This window comes from Phocoena sinus, chromosome 8 (assembly GCF_008692025.1).
Source record: "Phocoena sinus isolate mPhoSin1 chromosome 8, mPhoSin1.pri, whole genome shotgun sequence".
Taxonomy (NCBI): domain Eukaryota; kingdom Metazoa; phylum Chordata; class Mammalia; order Artiodactyla; family Phocoenidae; genus Phocoena; species Phocoena sinus.
In genome coordinates, this window is record NC_045770.1 from 97,378,229 (window position 1) to 97,396,716 (window position 18,488).

At 53.1% G+C, this 18,488-nt stretch overlaps 1 long non-coding RNA gene across 1 annotated transcript; it reads right to left on the reverse strand.

Annotated features, from left to right (window-relative positions):
- Nucleotides 1-1,045: 1,045 nt before the first annotated feature.
- On the reverse strand, nucleotides 1,046-2,928 carry LOC116757630. The gene is made up of 2 exons (XR_004351046.1): nucleotides 2,732-2,928; nucleotides 1,046-1,837 (listed from the first exon to the last, which is right to left on the reverse strand). It is a non-coding gene; the product is annotated as an uncharacterized LOC116757630 (long non-coding RNA).
- Between the last annotated feature and the right edge of the window lie 15,560 nt (nucleotides 2,929-18,488).

Below are 18,488 nucleotides of genomic sequence, written 5' to 3' on the forward strand. Positions count from 1 at the left end.
CCTGATGTTATCCTAAGCCTTTGGAATAGTAGGACCCAGATTCTAAGCAATTCTGAGCAGAGCCGAGAAGGTTTGATAATCCACAGCCCCAGGGCTAACAGCTCCTTAAAAAGGGTCAACAGGGACTTCCCTGGTGGCACAGTGGTTAAGAATCTGCCTGCCAATGCAGGAGACATGAGTTCGAGCCCTGGTCCGGGAAGATCCCACATGCCGTAGATCAGCTAGGCCTGTGCACCACAACTACTGAGCCTGCGTGCGACAACTCTAGAAGTCCGCGCACCTAGAGCCCATGCTCTGCACTGCATTGAGAAGCCTGCACACCGCAATGAAGAGTAACCCCTGCTCACCACAACTAGAGAAAACCCACACGCAGCAACGAAGACCCCAACACAGCCAAAAATAAAACATTTTAAAAATTAAAAAAATTTTTAAAAGGGGGGGAAATTGTTTTCTGAGTGCCCAGCACTGTGCTGAGTGCTTCCACCCTTGTGGTCTCACGTAACCAGGACAACCATCTGTTACACTGAGGCCCAAGAGGTCAGTGACTCGCCCAGGGTCACACAACCTGTGAGTGGAGAGCTGGGGCATGAACCTGCTTTCTGGGGCTCTAGGAAGGGCTGGATCCTAGGGCAGGGGAAAGAGGCAGAGGAAGAGAAGCCAAGTATGGGGAGAGCAAGGAAGGGCAGAGAGGGGAAAGGTAGCCAGAACCGGAGAGGAATAGAAAGGAAAATAAAAGGAGAAAGAGTCAAAGAAGGGAGTAGAGAGAAATGAGGCAATGAAAGAGCGAATGGGGCGGGGGAGGTGGGAGGGGAGGATAAGGGAGGGAGAGAGGAGACAGGACAGCAGGGACTGGGTAGCGACAGGACCTCAGGGGAGCACAGGCCTGGCCTCCTTCTGCAGCAGAGGAAACGGGACCAGAGAGGGTCCCCAACTTGCTGGAGGTCCCCAAGAGCATCAAGTTGGCTTGTGGTCCGCATTTCTTGTGGGCAAGAAATTGGTTTCAGACCAAAAATCTTCGGTGTTCCAGGGAATGAGAAGTGAAACAGTTTTTTAAGTTACTTTATTTTTTGAATAGGTAATATATACACATGGTATGAAATCCATAAGGTACAAAAAGGGAAACAACTGTCCAGTTCCCTGTTACCTGATTCTTGGGTATTTTTCTAGAGATAGTCTAAGCAGACAAAGACATAGAGGCAGATATAGTCTTTTTTAAATTTCACCCAGAAAGTAGCATACTAAACACATTGCACTTCACTTTGGTTGTTTTTTCCCCTTAAATCCATCCCATGTCCATGCATATAGAGCTGTTTTGTTCTTTTTAATGACTATGTAGTATTCCACTGTTTGGATGGACTGTGATAGTTTAACATCATGAGAGACCTCATTCATACAAAAGACTGCATGAACCACTTATGTACAGTTTAAAAAATAATTATAAAGTGAACACTTATGTAACCACCAACCAGGTCAAAAAATAAAACGTTGTCAGCACTACAGAAGTATCCCCCAAATCCCTTCCCTCTCTCTAGAAGTAACACTATCTTAACTTTTTCAGTAATTATGTCCTCATTTTCTTTATAGTTTTCCAACTTATGTAAACACCTCTAACAATATAGTTTAGTTTTTACCTTAACAGATTTGAATCTTTATACAAAGAGAATCATAGTGTGAATGTTCTTTTGTATCCCACTTCTTCTTTCTCACTATGTTGTTGCATGTAGCCACAGTCTGTTTTCATTGCTGTATAGTATTCCATTGTTTAAAAAGTTACTTAACCAGTCTCTTACTGATGGACATTCAGGTTGTTTCTAGTCTTTTGCCATTACAAATAATACTGCAATAGATAAAATTTGTTAACTTACACATATGCAAGTGTATGTCTAGGATAAATTCCCCAAAGTTGAAATACTGGGTCAAAGGGCAGTGGTTTTGTGTTTTTTTTTTTTTTCCAGGGACACTAGAGGGGAGTGTCCACTGGAATAGTTGGGGGAAGATTTGAGTTAAAGGTCGTTTGCTGGGCTGGATGGACTGTAGTGCTGGCTCCAGGTGGCGGTTCTCATGCTTTCACGTTTGCTTGCTTCTAAAAAACATCCTTCAACAGTAAAGAACAAAATATATATTTCTGCCTTAAATGAAAACTATGTAGGAGAAAGTCCTACTTCTGCAGAAGTAAATGTTCAAAGGGAAAGAAAGTAAAATGCTATAAATTATTTCTCTATATTTAATTTTCCAAGTCTAATTTTGACTATTAAGAGAGTGATAGTGAAAAGAAAATCACCACAACCAAATGCAGGCTGAGTCAAAAACCCCTGTGCACCTCCCTGTAGACACTAATAAATAGGATCAGAAGTTACCTAAAATAGAGATAAAAAGTTCTTCAATTATAAGTAATATGGAGAATGGCGGATGAATTGGGAGATTGGGATTGACATATATACACCAGTATGTATAAAATAGATAACTAATAAGAACGTGCTGTATAAAAAATAAATAAATAAAATTCAAAAAAAGCACAAATACACAGAGAAAAAAAAAAAAGAAAATGGCATAGCTTTCGATCTTAACTCATTGGGAAAGAGACCAGATAATTATTTAGATGCTCTAATGTAGGTGCAGGAAACTTTTTTAATTTAAAATTTTTAATTTTTTTATTGAAGTATACACAGAATTTTTAAAATTATTTATTTATTTATTTGGCTGAGCCGGGTCACAGAAATTTTTGACTCACCTCTTTTAATGTCAAAGGAGACATATTTTTAAAAATTGAGGTATAAATGGCATATAATACTGTATTCGTTTTGTATACTGCATTTTAAAATTTTTATTTATTTATTTTTGGCTGCACTGGGTCTTCATTGCTGCACCCAGGCTTTCTCTAGTTTCGGCGAGCAGGGGCTATTCTTCGTTCCGGTGCACGGGCTTCTCATGGCGGTGGCTTCTCCTGTTGCCGAGCACGGGCTCTAGGCGCATGGGCTTCAGTAGTTGTGGCTCGCAGGCTCAGTAGTTGTGGTGCACGGGCTTAGCTGCTCCGTGGCATGTGGGATCTTCCCGGACCAGGGCTCGAACCCATGTCCCCCGCACTGACAGGCGGATTCTTAACCACTGTGCCACCAGGGAAGTCCTGTACGGCATTTGAAACTTTTAAGTAGATAGGTAGATAAATATAGAGATATTGTCACGTTGCCCTGGATAAAAGTTGTATCGACTTTACCCTCCTACCAGCAGCACGTGACAGTGTTGTTCCCCACCCCACTGGACGAGTGGGTGACCATGTAGGGCTGGCCCTGCAGAGTGACAGGGAGGTCAGGCAGGCCTGGGTGGTGGAGCACCAGGTGCCCTTTGCCCCCGCTGGGCTGGGTGGCTGATGGGGTAGGCTGGCTGCTATTGCAGTCACAGGGTAGATGGGCAACAGGAAACATGGGCACTGTGTCCTCGAAGCTGTGTCCACCTGGGGGACATGACCCCTCAACACACAGACCCCTCAACCTCAGCCCAAAGAGCTCTAAAAGGAGGGAACAGCATTCCCCTCACCCCCGCTTCCTAGCCACCGGTCCCCATGGGGCTTGACGGGGCATGTGGGAAAACTCAGGCCTCAGAGCACGAGCTGGGCAAGTTGACCAAAAAAAGCTGAGCCCGTGTACAGAAATGGCCGTCTTGCAACTTCCTCTCACAGTTGAGACACTGGGAGAGGCTCCTTGGGCCCCTCCGAGCTCCTCAAGCTCTGGTCAGAGTGCTGGCTCTTTAGTGCATTAGGACATCCAACAAATATTTGCTCAGGGCCTCTACGGGCCAGGTGACAAAACAGACAAAAATCCCTGTCCTCCTGGGGCTTGTTCTGGAGCAGGGAAGGCAGGGGATATGCAGAGTAGGTGAGAAGGCAGCAAATGCTATACGAAAGAGGATGACCCAGCTGGGGAAGGGGGGGCCGTGTGCAGAGTGAAGAGGGTGGGAAGGGCAGGCCTCACGGAGAAGGGGACACCTGAACAAACCCTGGGAACAAGTGAAGGAGCCAGCCAAGCAGACACCTGGGAGAAGAGCTCCAGGCAGGGGGACCAGCAAGGGGCCAGTGTGAAAAGAGCCAGTGGTAGGAGGTGAGGGAGGTGAGGGTCTGGTCAGGTAGGGCGCTGGGGGATGTTGTGTGTTGTGTGGAATTTGGTTTTGATTCCGGGAAAACAGGACCACCACTGCAGAGTTCATTTTCTTATTCAGATCTGAAGTTGGGGCCGTTATCATCCCTGTGGTACAGTTGAGGAAACCGAGGATCGGAAGGGGCCCATGATTCAGCCAATCGAGGGACAGGCGAGGCTTAAACCAGGTCTGCTGGAGACCCCGGTGGTATCCACCGCAGGCTCTCACCAAGTGCCGCGAGCCAGGACGAGGCAAGGCGAAAGGCCCAGCATCGGCTGAGGTGATGCAGTCAACCAGCATTAACTCACCCCACCTCCCATGACCCTGTGAATTTACCATCAGTGCCATTTTAATGGCAAGTGTCACGTGACTCAGCTGGAGAGGGGGCTGCCCAAGAACACACACAGCTGGCCAGGGGGTGGGAGGTAACTGCCACTCTGAGTGGCCCTGGGACATGGGCTTCCGCTGCTGCCTCTATCTCGAGATTCTCCCATGGGTGTTTCCCCACCTAAAAATTGCCCTTGGCTCTGGCTTGTTCACAGGCTGAAGTCCAAAGCTCTGAGGGCTGTGCTGGAGCCCCCAGCACCCAGGAGTCCGGCCAGCATTTCCACCCTCTGCCACCCCAAGTGGACCAGCCCCACCCCCACCTCCAGCCAGAAGACACTACTCAACATTCCCAGAACCTCTTTCTCAATGTCTCACGGCCTTTGCTCACAGTCCCACCCACTCCCACACCCTAAGACCTCCCTCCATTTTTGACGGCTCGCCTCCTTCAGGCTGTCCCCCCAGATCCTCCCTTCCCTGATCACCTCCATCTCTCCCCAGCCTTGCTGAGTCCCTCCTTGCACTCTGCGCCAGCTCCTGCCCCCTGCTCCCCAGCCCCAGTGGCCAGTAGGCACAGATTTCTAGAACGGCCTGACCTCCTGCGTGCCCCGAATCCCATTGCCGCCCCCCCGCACCAGGCCCTTGTCTCCTGCTGACCAGACCTGCAGACGGGGAGCTCACCTCCTGGCCACATCACTCAGCCTCCGGCACCTCAAACCCACCGCCACCCACAGCGACTTCCTCCTGTTCACCACGGGCATCACCCCCCCACTCCCGGCTCACTCACTGAGGACAGGAGCCACTTTCCCCCTCCAGGCCCCCTCTTCTGTGAAGCCCCTGACACCGTCCTCTTCTATCTAGGTACCCCTGGATCCTTCCTTACGATTGGCTGTGTGGCCTCTGGGCAAGCTCCTTCCCCTCCCCGAAGCTCAGATGCCTCAGTTCTGTAGAGGGGCCAACAAGACCCAGACCGCAGCATTGTACAGAGGGCAGGAAGAGACAATCTGTGTGAGCCTTCCCTTTGTATACAGTAGGGTTTCAGTTACTCCATGTTTCCCTCATCGGCCTCCACAAATGCTTGCTGAGCCTTGTGGAGTTTAGGAGTATGGCTCCAGAGACCTTGATTCGGATCCTACCCCTGCCCTTTGTTTGCTGCGTGGCTGAGGGCAAGTCACTTCTCAGAGCCTCGGTGTCCTCATCTGTAAAATGGGGGCAATAACAGGATGCACCTCACCGGGCCGTAAGAATTAGAGGAGCCCACATGTGAGATGTTCGTGTGTGACGTGCACACCCGGCATCCCTCGGGAGGAGGAAGGCTCGACCCTGTCCCCGAGAGCTCAGGAGCTCTGCAGCCCTCAGCTCCTTGGAGCTCCTGCCTCCTGGCCTCTCCAAAGCCTCCTTGGAAAAACTGAGAAATGTGAGGAGTCGAGAAGCTGGCGGAGGAGAGCCTTGAGACAGCAGCATCTCGCCCTCCTTTGCTCTGCCCATACTTCTCTCCTTCTCCCTGCCTGAGCAACCAGCTCTCGGGAGGGGAAAGCCAGCCAGAGAAAGGGGGCCCAGGTCTGGAGTAGGGACCTTGTGATAGGATGAGGGGGCCTTTTCAAAGAAGGAAAAGTAATCCTTATTGAGCTCCCATCATGGGCCCAGCACACTGGATCTTTACAACAAAGCTATGGGACAGGAATCACCTCAATTTTATAGATGAGAAATAGGGCTCAGAGCATATATTTAAACTGCTCCAGGTCACAAAGCAGAAAGGGCCAAAATCAGGGTTGGACCGGGCTTATCTTACTCCAAAGCCTGTGCTCTCAGCCCAAAGCTGCCCCAGCGTGTGTGCCAGGAGCAGGGGTCTCTGTGCATAGGATGGCAGTGGGAGGGCCCTGAGGGGGCCAGTGAGTGAGGGGCTGACTTGATTTCCAGGTTGTGGAGGCCAAGATTAGTTTGAAGCTGCCTAGGGGTCCCGGGTGGGTGTGAGGGGCAGCCCAAGGTGCAGAAGTAGGAGGCACGGACCCGGAAGGAGTCCTGAGGAGCCTGAGTGAATCAGAGGCTCCACAGGCTGAGATGGAAATTCCCTGTGTATGGCGTGTGGTCACCCAGAAAAGGGAAACGGTGCTTTTCGGAGCAGAGGACGGTGGGGGCTTGAGCCCGGGAGCAGATGCCTGCCTGGGTGGGGCTGGTGAGGGCATAGTGACTGAGGAGGCCTGACCTCCGGGTGTGCTCAGGTCCTGCGTGGGAAGAGGGAGGTGGGGAGCCATCAGGCCAGGCCAGGCCTGGTCATGCTGTGGTGTGTCCATGGGTCCTGACAGATGGATAGGAGCTTACCGGGCCCAGAGGGAGGAAGGGCACTTGACTTGGACCGTGGTAACTACCAGAGCCAAGGCACAGGGCTGTGACTCAGCATGGAGAGCCAGTCCCCCGGCTTTTGTTGGGGAACTGTTTCCTATCACCCCAATGGTACCCTCCTCATCCCAGGAAGCACTCATCACTTGTTCTTGGTGTCTCACAGCTGCAGTTTCCCTCTTGGAGTACTCAGGATCTTGTAACTCATCTGCCTTCTCCACAAGACTGTGAACAGGGGCCATGCCCTAGTTCTAGAGATTGCTTGCACCCAGCCTAGGGCTGGCATCGAGTAGGTGCTCTGTGTTTGTGGAATGACAATTCACAGAAGAGGATTCTGAGGCTCAGAGAAGTTAGGTGAAAGGCAGCCAGCTGACTGTGGCTGAGGGGGGCTAGGGCTCTGCCTCAGCTGGGACTTAGTGGGAGGCAAGGAATGGGGCAGGGAAGGCGGTACTGGGCACTGACGAACCCCATCTGGTAACTCTGCTGTCCAAGGCCTGCTTCCCCCTCAAGCTTCGGGCCAGCCCCGCTCCTGCCTTGTCACAGCGCTGGGAAACTCCTGTCCTCCCGGGCAGGAGACTGAGGGACAAGATGGAGCAAGGGGCAGTCAGACGGAGACAGAAGGGGACTGGATGTCAGGAAATCTTGAATCTCAGTCCAGACACTTTCTAGCTGTGTAGCCTGGGACACGTGACTTACCCTGTGAGCCCATGTCCATTTATGATGGAGATAATGGAACAGGCTTGTTCGGGGGACAGAAAGAACTGACATCCTCTGCACCATAGTGAGGGAGTTCGTCTATTATTAGAAGTGAGTATTACTTATGTTGTCTGTTGTCTCTCCCTGGAACAGGCCCCTGCTACGGCACCATCCTGCCTGCCACTTCCTAAGCAGCGTGTGCCGTGGTCTCGGGCCCAGTGTCCGACTGTCCCAGCTCAATTCTGACCTGCACAAGGGCCTGTGACCCACGCCAGCCAGATGATTGGGCTGAAACCGAACTCAAAGAGAGTGATGGCTGGGGCCTCCTGCCCAGAAACATGCTCCCTTAAGGCCCCAGATGCCCCAAGTTCCACCACAGCTCCCCAGATTACTTGGCGCCCCCCTTGAAGGTCAAGGTCCCCTGGAGAAGCTACCCTCAGGCAGGGCCGGGCAGCACCATGGTGGCCATTGGTGCTGGAGCTTTTCCAGCCACGAAGGGGAACTGAGAACTGTGGGAATGTGCTTTGGGCAGGCCACGGTGGGCTGGGCCCGGGTGGGAGGAGGCTGCTCCAAGGAGCCCAGACTGATGGGGTCTTGGGGGTGAGTAGCAGAAGGGGATCCCCCCCAGGCAAGTGGCCATGGGGCCGGGGGTCACCATGAAGTATTGGCAGGTTGTCCAGAGAGACCTGGCCGGGCAGTGGGAGGTCGGGGAGCTGTGTGGGGAAGGAAAGAGGAAGCCATGAGGAAGGGGGATGGGCCTGCCGGGGATGGAGCGGGACTGGGGGCTGGGGGCCTGGAGCCACTTTGGCCGCAGCCGCTTCACTTCTCCCGGTTTCGGTTTGTAAATAGCAGCTGGCTCCGGGCAGGCGGGATGGGCCCTGCCCCTTCTGTGGCCTGTGTCCAGGGCGGTCCAGGTCTGAGTAGCTGCAGACACCCCAACCCTGGATTTGAGGACCCCTGCAGGCATCAAGGCTGGCCCAGCCTTTGGCCTGGGCAGGCAGGTTCTGGTGGGCCTGGTTCTGGGCAGCCCCAACCTGTGGTCACTGAGGTAATGCAGCTGGGACAGAACTTGATGACTTGGCCACATTGGGCTTATTTATAACTGGGCCTCCGTGGGCAGAAGCAGCTGCTGAGCCGCCAACTCAGCACTTAGGCTGACCCAAGGCGCCAAGGCAGGGGACAGGATGGTGGGGGCCAGGCTGGCCTGATGGCCCCTCAGGCTGGGCCTCAGGGTCTTGGGATCCTCAAGGCCTCTTTGGCTGGAACCAGCCCTTGGCTGTCCATGATGGGTAGGCCTAGAGATTTAGGAGGAGCCACTTGTGAAGTGGGCACCTCAGAAGCTCCTGGGCCAAGCGTGTGGCTGAACTGGGTCCGTGGACTGGTCAGTCCCCAGGGGGCTCAGGCCTTGGCCTTCCTGCGAAGAAACTCTTCTTCCAGAGGTCAGATGCTGTCCACAAACTCAACAAGAAGCCAAGTCATCTCCCCTCCCCTTCTTGCAATAGCAGCTTAAAAACAAAACAAAACATGTTCGGGAACAGGGCAATGCCAAATCCTAAGGCCTGGCCCTGATGGTGGAACTCCAGGCACCTGACACCTGGAGAAAGGTTCAGATCCCTCCTGAGGCCCTTGCACCACGGCACATGGGCACCCATCTCCTTGGTGAATAGATGGGAAGGGCTGGCCCTGCCCCCCGCCCCCATTGCCTTTCTTCTGAGGAAGAATGTGAGGGGGTATCAGACACTTTCCTAACGTTTTCAGGAATAAAGAGGATCCTAAAATTTTTATCCTGCTTTGAATCCTTCCAGATCAACCTTGTCGCCTACCACTCTCCGTCTGTCCCATCAACACCCCATCTCCCAAACCCAGTCCCAGCCTTCCCACCTCCATGCCTTCTTCTAAGTCTGGTTCCCCCACCTGGCGTGCCTTTCCCTCTCCCCAGTCTCTCCAAGCCCCTCTCTGTCAAGACCTATGCCAAGCCCCCCTCTGAGGGTCCCAGCCTCAGTGCTCACCCTGTCCCCAAAGCTGAGGCTGTTGGGATGGAAAAATCAAGGGAGGTCAGAACTGGGGCAGAAATGGGTGAGGGATTTTAGATGATGGGTGCCATGATCACCACAAAAAACAGGAAATCAAGGTCTGGATCAGGTCAGGGATGGCCAAAGGCACTCAGTGAGCAAAGGACAGAGCTGAGACCAGAGCTCCCACCCTTGGACCTCTGACCTCCTGGACCACCTGCTCAGCCTTGAGTGATAGCCCTGCCTGGCCCCTTCCTCTTGGCGGAAGCTGCTGGGGACAGGAAGGATGGGGGCCTGTAGTGGGGGGTTAACTCGGGCCATCCACTGCCCTGGGTCGGGGCCTGGGGTGATGGGCCCACTTAGGCCCCTCTGGGCAGGGTCGGGGCGCCCGACCTGGAGCCACCCGAGCTGCAGCTGCCCCTGTTTCCACATCGGCAGTAGCAAGTCCGGCGCCTGAGAAAACAGGAAGCGCCCAGTCACCACAGGAAGCATGTGTGTGCAGCCTCCCCACCCCCGGCCATTGCAAAACGCCAACAGCCCCGTTACCACAGGCGCTGCACAGCAGTGGCCAGGAACGCTCTGGCCGCCAGGTCCGCCAAGGGGCCGGACAGGCAGACTCCAGCCCTCACCTGCCTGGACTAGGCCACGGGGTGAGGTCCAGCGGTGGTCTTGAGGAGCCCCAGGTCTGGGCACGGGGGCCTCAAGCCTTCCTTTGGGTTCTCAGCCCCATCCCCAGACGCACCTGGGCCAGGCCTGCTCTGGCCACCATTAAATCCGAAGATGGCGTCAGGGGTTGCAGAGAAGCCATTTCTCTGACCTGGTGGGTAGCATTCGAGGACTCTGTGCGCAGCCCTCAGACCTGCCAGGACTTGAGAGGCCATTGGCCCAGAGCCTGCCACCTCTACAACCCCAGGGAGCTGTCTGCTGTCAAGTCCACACCTGCCACAGCCTCTGCCCGGCCCCAGCCCTTCCCAACCGAGACTGTGCCGGCCCCTGCGGTCCTGCCCAGGCTAGCCTTTGGGGGGTCGGGGCCCCTCCTCGTCCCACCCTGCCTGCCCTGACTCACCTCTCACTTCTGGGCCCCCCAGGCTCAACCTTTGGAAGGAGATGGGAGTCCAACAAGGCCAAGGCCCCGTGACTGGGAGGCCTGTGCTCCTCCAGCCCCGGGGACAGCAAGGAAAAGAGAAGAGAGTAGAGCATTTCATGGCTATAATAAATCAAAGGGGGAAGTCGGAGCAGGAGAAATAAGAAACTTCCCTACCCTGGGCACAGGGACCTGACAGGCGGCAGCCCCCGGCACCCCATGGCCTTCCCTCCTCCCCCCTGCATCGCTGGCTAGGGCCCAGATCTGGTGCCCTCTCCCCAGGCTGAGGCACCCCACCTGCCCAGAGATCCCCGTGGGCATCCAACAGCCCTTCTCATTGTGCATCCTGGAGGTCCAGCATCTCTCAGCTCTGCACCTCCGTTTCTTCCAAATGGGCATGGAACTTCCCCAAGTTGAGTACTCCTCTGGGGAGGTGAAGGGTCAGACTGGCCAGCAGAGAGGGCTGAAGACGGGTAGTGTCCCTCCGGACAAGGACCCTCAGGGCATGAAGAGGGGGGTGAGACATTCTGAGAACACCCAGTGGGAGAGTTGGACTGGGATGGACAAACCTCTGTGAGAGGAGATGGGAGAGCCAAAGCAAGAGGCAGGAGCGTGGAGCAGAGGTGGGGAGGGCCCTAGACCGAAAACAGGCAGGGCCTTGACCTCAACTCTGTCCCCGCACTTTCGCAAACCAAACCAGAGGCCCAGGGCATGGGGTCCACGGTGCAGGCAACAGATACACACAGCCAGTGGAGGCACCACGTCTTCCTGGAGTGTCCACTCAGATAGAGACTGAGAGTGGAAACTTATTTTAAGAAAAGGGGAGGGGGAAGCCCACATATTTAAAAGGGTACAAATCTGTATGAATTTTTAAGATAAAAAGAAGGAATTTCAGAAATATTTTGGCTAGCTTTGGCCCCATTATGAGTCATGCCTCCAGATTCCCAGCTGCTGGGGAGACACAGGGTGCCTCTACTTGAACCCTCCTGAGATGGCATGCTTGCTCCCTTACTCCAGGGGTCTCTGCTCTCACCGTGAGCAAATCCTCCTGGGCCCCTGTCCCGGGTCTCCTGGTGATGTCTCCTGCACAGCTGCCAGCCTAGAGCTTGGGGCTCCTGGGAAACAGCGGCAGGGTCTGGGATCCCTTTGAGCCTCTGAGATCACGCTGCTTCATTCACAACCTTGTCAGGCAGATGTACTAAGAAAGTGGCTGTGACTGTTGGAGTCCAGGCTGCAGAGCCAGACAGATTGGGGAGCCTGCAGTGTGTGACCCTGGGCAAGTGATCTCACCTCTCTGAGCCTCGGTTTCCCCATGTGGGAAATGCCTAATTTGAAAGTCTGCAATGAGGGACCAAGGAGGTCACGGAACGGGGCCTCGGGGTGATTGTGTGGCCGGCATCACACAGCGACCGCCACTCCAGTCTCCTCCCAGAAGCCCCCACTTCCTCCCTCCTTTCCCTTTCACCTGCTTGAGAACCTTTGCTCCCTGCTCTTCTCTGCACCCCCAGAGCCCCTGACCTCACTCTGACCTGTCCTGATCTGGGAGAGTACCGGCGCTGGGGTTCCCAGCCCTACCCCAAGGCACTCCATCTGTGAGACGGAGACCTTAGAAGCCCAAACTCCTGCCCTGGCAGGACTCCCCACTTCTGCTTGCATACTTCCTGCCCTCCCAAGACACCCTCTTCCATCCTCAGACTGCCTGTTTTAACAACTAGTAACATTTACTAGGCACTCTACGTACACAACATATTGTAATCCTCGCAGCTGCAGGTATTCTTATCCCCATTTCACAGACGAGGAAACCGAGGCTCAGAGGGGAGGAGTGACTGGTGTGGGGTCAGCTGGCTAGAGAGGGGCAGCTCTGAGCTGAGAACTCAGTTCTCTTGTCCACCAACCCAGGAGAAATCCTATGCAAACCATGAGGCAAAGCAGCGCCTCTTTGTTTGGAAGAAGACTTTGAGTCCTTTGGGGTGCCACTGCTGCCCAGGCTCATGGTCATGGCCTATTCCCAGCTCCCCTGCCCTGTCTCCATCATCAGAGTCTCCTGCTTCTCCTGGTCCAGGTTGTAGGATGCCAGAGTTAGAAAAATTCCAGCCTCAGGTGCCCATGAGAGCAAAGAGATTATAAAATCCAGAAAGGTGAGCAACCCCCTGAATCAAATGCTCCCCTTGGCTCCCCGCCCTGGACATGCACACCTAGCAGTGGCACTTAACTCCCGGGGGAGACAGGTCCAAGGGGGCAGTGTCCCTGACGGTTAGAACCAGGGCATTGCTGCCAGACATTCATGGGTTTAAATCTCAACTTTGCAATCAAGAGACCACCCCCTGGGTAAGGGACTTAATCCTCTCCTGACCTGGAGATTTCACAGAAGGGAAATTTGCTTCTAAAAGCCAAGCTTCATCACGCATGGCCTCATTTAAGCCTCATTACAGCGCTGACAAGTAGGTACTATTATTACTCCCATTTTACAGATGAAGAAACTGAAATGAAGGAGTCTTCCCAAGGTCACATGGCCTTGCAGTGGCTTAAACCTCAGTCCCGTGTGACTCCAAGTCAGATGCACTTACACTGCCTCGGGCAGGCTCCCCCTTCCTTTTTTCCTAGGAAGTTTCCCTACCACTGTCAGCCCACAGGGTCAGAGGCCCTGAGTGGCAAGTAAACTTTGACTGGCTGGTGGTCAAGGGCTTGGCCCTGCCCAGCGGTGGCGCAGTCCCAAAATGCCTGACTGCTCTTGGTGTTGGGTTGGGCTGGCCAGAGGGCTGCCTAGGCATATGCAAGGGGTTGAGCCCAGCTGCAGTGCGGACTCCTCCAGGCCCCTGCTGTACTATCTTGAACCTACCCTGCCACTATGTTGGTGTCTGACCATCTCCTGGAGGAGGGGTGTAAGCCCTTCCAGGGGGTCTGCAGGGTGAGGCCGGGAAACCAAGAAGTTGGACTTGCGCTTCTCACTTACTTGGGCCTCTTCCAAGGCCCTGGGAGAGGCCTCTGCAAATTTGTATTTGTGATTTTGTAACCTTTTTCTTAAAGAGGGCCCCCAGATTGTGGAGTTCCATTCCCCTCCCCACTTGCTTCCTGCTGGCTGGCTCTGTGACTTAAGGCAAGTCCCCCAATTTCCCATCTATACAACGGGGATGAAGCCTGGAGAGTCAGCGGGTACAGCAGGGGCAATGCGAGGAACTCAGGGTACCCATCCTTTACAAAAGGCCCAAATCTACAGAGGGATTTCACCAGCCTGCACCTGTTCCATCCCTAACGGCCCTGGGGGGTAACTGGAGACTCCTACCCCCATGTTCCAGCTGCGATGACTGAGGTTTGGAACGGAACGAGCAGGCCGGAGCACCAACTCTCACTGCTCTCTGGGATCAACGCCCAGGATGCCGAGCCTGGGGTTGCAGGGAGGGGGCCGCTGCGCCGACCGTGGCTCGGGGAGCTGGGACCAGAGGGTGCGGGGGCGGGCTCGGCGGAGGCAGCGTCCCGCACAGTCTCACCGCAGGACCGACCTCGGCCCTTATCTGCTCGGGCAGCTTCCGCCCCCCCATCCCAGCCCCCGCCGCAGGCCTGGCCCCCGCCTCCGCCTCCGGAGGGGCCGGCCCGGAGCGCCCCTCCCCCGAGGCCGCCCGCCCCCAGGGAGCGCCCGAGCTGCCGCGGGCTGCTGCCCAGCGGAGCAGAGAGGCGCCTGGCCCCCAGGTGAGGAGCCGGAAGTGATAAATAACTCCTGGGAGGGGGGGCACCATCGCAGCGAGGCCCTCCCAGCTGCAGCGTGCCCACCCCAAGCAGACCAGACAGGGGCTTCCCATCCAGGCCGCCTCAGCCAAATCTGGGAGGGAGATGAGGGTCCCTTAAAGCCCCAAGGAACAGGAGGGGCGGTGGGGTTGCTCTGCACGGCGTTCTGAGGGGCACGACCCCCGCCCCCCATCCACACACACGCGCACTAGCGTCCCAGGCCCAAGCGTGGGAGGGAAGAGAGAAGTGGAGACACCTTTGAGAAAGTGAAATGCAAGCCACAAACTGGAGGAGATGTGAGACGTCTGACGTCTGCCACGTACAACCCGCAATGGATAAACATCAAAAACACATAAAGGACTCTTGGAAATCCATGGGAAAAAACAGAAAACAAGTAATCCAACAGAAAAATAGATGAAAGACGTGAACAGGCCTTTTTACAGAAGAAGAAAACACAGTTGTCCAATGAACACGTAAGGGATGCACAAGCTCATTGGTGATAAGGGAAATGCAAATGAAGGCCCCAATAAGATGCTATTTTATACCGTTTGACGGGCAAAAATTAACGAGTCTGACAGCACCAAGTGCTGGAGAAGAGGTGGCGCCACGGAATCTCCAGTGTGTTGTTAGTCAGAGTGCAACTCCCTACAACCTCTGGGGAAAACAATCTGGCCTTATCTTATAAAGCCGAGGCCCAGCAGATCCCCCTCTAGGCTTAAAATCAAGAGAAACTTGGGCATGTGCTCCAAGAGACAGAAACGAGAACATTCAAAGCTGCACTGTTCTGAACAGCAAAAATCTAGAGAATAACCCAAATGCCCATGGACAAGAGAATGGGGAAATAAATTACAGAGGATTCACTCACACAGTGGCACATCGTTCAGTAGTGCAGGCAAATGAACCAGTTTCACCCCGTATCATGAATGAATCTTAGTACCCGTATCGTTGAGTGAAAAAGCCAGTCCCAGAAGACAGATACTTCCTATGAAGTTCAAAACCAAGCCAAACCATACCTCTATAAAAAACAATGTTGGTTCCTTCCTTTTCATACTTTTGTTATTAGGAGCTGACATGATTACCCACCTAAAAGACTCAAGAGTAATACTGAGAAATGATTAGAACCAGTAAGAAAATGTAGTTGGCTTACCAGGTATCAAAGGGATACATAAAAATAATTTGCTTTCCTGTGCACTACATTTAAAACGTAATGGGAAATATGTTCTTTTAAATACCCACAAAATGTAAAATACCTAAAAGTAAACTTATTAAGAGTTATGCAGGACCTATATGAGAACAATTGTAAACATCACTGAATAACGTAAAAGAAAACCTTAAAAGAGCTTTTTTCCTTATTTAAAAAGAAAGGCCAGACTGGACAGAATGTTGTCTGTTATGTTTCTTAGGGGAAAAAAAGGACTGTTAACACTCTGATTCTCCCAAGAAGGAAGCAGTGAGATGGGATGGGGAAGGGGTAACAAGTAAGCAAATCTATGAATAAACATAAATTAAATAAAGCCCTGCGAAGGCTCGGATTCCTGTGCACAGCACACAGGAATTTCACCCCACTTTGTGCTCCTGAGGCAGGAGAGGGGAAAGGGAGATACTAAATTCATTTGGACAGACTTCTATTCAGGGTATAGGCAAGAGCTTGTCTTTCTTTCCAGAAGCCCACAGCGGGAATGGGGGTTGGGCGGGTGAAGAAGTCCCATTGTGTTCAGGGTACAGGGCTCAGGGCTCCAAAGACACAACACTGAGGGCCTGGACAGACCCAGAAGGCTTCAGAGAGGGAGTGGCCTTGTAAACGGGTGGGATTTCAATCGACAGAGAGAGACGTTGGAAGGGAACCAACAGGCCAGGCCTGCCAGGGGTAGGGTGGGAGTTACAAAGGGGGTTGTAAAGGCAGAGAGGCTGGACAGAAAGTAGTGAGGCTGGGCTGCCCAAGGAAGAGTTGCTGAGGGTGGGGGAAAGGGGCTGCTGTGGAGTCACTGGGGCATCATCAGGCCAGGGCTGGAAATTCAGGGGAGAAAGCACCCCAGGAACTCACGAGGGAGCTAAGGCTGCCCTGAGAAGAACAAGTTGAGAGAGGGTTAGGGTCAGGGGTTCCAGAGGGGCAGGTCCAGTTCGGAGAGGCAGAGCTGGAGGCCACAGTAAAAGCAGCAGGGCCCTGGGTGGGCACTCAGCTCTGCCTCACCTCCTCAGGGCGACCTTGGGCACCCTGAGCCTCAGATGCCCTTCTACATGTCTACCTGCAGCCCCCCACGGAAAGCCCTGAGAAGGTGAAGGCCTGCTTTCTCACAGAAGGCCATACTCTGGAAGCAGAAGTAATGTACCCATCCCAGAGCCTCTAGCCCTTGACCGCCAGAGGAGGGGGAGGGTTGTCAGAGCATCGGCAATGCCAACGCCAGGCTGTGCTGGTCTCACAGCCGTCGCCTGGTCAGTAGGCCCAGAAGCAGTCCCACCTTCTAGAAATAGGGGGCTGAGACCTGGTTGCTGAGAAAGGCCAGATCAGAGAAATTGGTCTGCAGCCCCTCCAATCCCAGACGCCTCCCAACCACGCAGAGCCAAGCAGTGTCCAGGCTCACCCTGCCCTGCTGTGGTTTGTCTGCCCAGTGCCACGACTCAGGAAGACCCTGAGGCCTTCAAACTAGTTGATAGATGTGTTGGAAAACATTCATCTGTGCTCAGCGAGGAGTGGAGAGGGGTGGCCCCCACCCTGTGTCTTTATCTGTTCTTTTCATTACTGTAATACTTTCTTTATACACATGTGTCCACACATGTAAATAATAATAACATCTAATCCTTAAGTAGAACTTCCCATGTGCCAGGCATTGTTCTAAGTGTTTTCTGTGTTCATTCAATTTACACAACTACTTGATATAGCAATCCATTTTACAGATGAGGAAACTGAGGCGTAGGGAGTTAATTTATATATCATATATTTAATTTACATATGATATATATAAAAGCTTTTACATATCTTTTTTACATAATTGCATAAATTATGATCATATACATGTTTTTACAAATTTTCCTTTTATATTTTTTTCTCCCCCCACCATGGAATCCATGTTACCATGCTGACGTGAGATCTTCTATATTTTTTATTTACTCACAATTATAAATGGACTTATATATGCTAATACCTATAATCACATGTACCTATACAAGTTTCCTTTTTGTCATTATTTTAAACTAGTGGATTATAGTAAAAAAAATTTCTGCATCTCTCTTTTCTCACTCGTCCATATTTGGAAGCCCCTGGCAGATCTAATTCACTGGTTTTCTTTGTTTTTTCCTCCAGAACTCTTCTTTTTATTTATTTATTTATTTATTTACCTATTTATTTATTTATTTATGGCCGCGTTGAGTCTTCATTGTGCGCGGGCTTTCTCTAGTTGCGGTGAGCGGGGGCTACTCTTCGTTGCGGTGCGCAGGCTTCTCACTTCGGTGGCTTCTCTTGTAGAGCACAGGCTCTAGGTGTGCAGGCTTCAGTAGTTGCGGCTCATGGGCTCAGTAATTGTGGCACGCAGGGCCCTAGAGCACACAGGCTTCAGTAGTTGCAGCACATGGGCTCAGTAGTTGTGGTGCACGGGCTTAAGTTGCTCCGCAGCACGTGGGATCTTCCCGGACCAGGGCTCGAACCCGCGTTCCCTGAATTGGCAGGTGGATTCTTAACCACTGCGCCACCAGGGAAGCCCCTAATTCGCTGTTTTTAACAGCCACACACTAGTCCACCCATTGTCTTTCTACTTGGCCCTCCCGGCTCATGGTCATCTTCTAGAGTCCCATCCCCACCCCCCAATACGGAGTCTGATGGTGGAAATTCCAGGCCAGGTGAGAGGAAAGAGCAGTGAGAAGGCAGCAAGTGGTGTTTCTAGCTGGGTCTTGCCCATCCCCTTGCTGGTGGCCAGCAGCCCTCAGCTCCTAGAGGCAGGAATGCTGACTGTGTTATCGTGAAATCATTTGTATATTGTGAAGTGCTTTGCATATGATGGAGTGATTTGCATATATGGGGGGGCGCACCTTAGAGATCCCTGAGCAGCATCCCTGAGTGTCTTCCTCCCTTTGCAAAGTAACCAGCACAGGGCTTCCACTTCAGAACTCAGGGAGCAGAACAGGAGGGCGTCCCTGTAGACCTATGGGCCTGGCGGGTGAGGGAGACACGGGGCTTTCAGAGG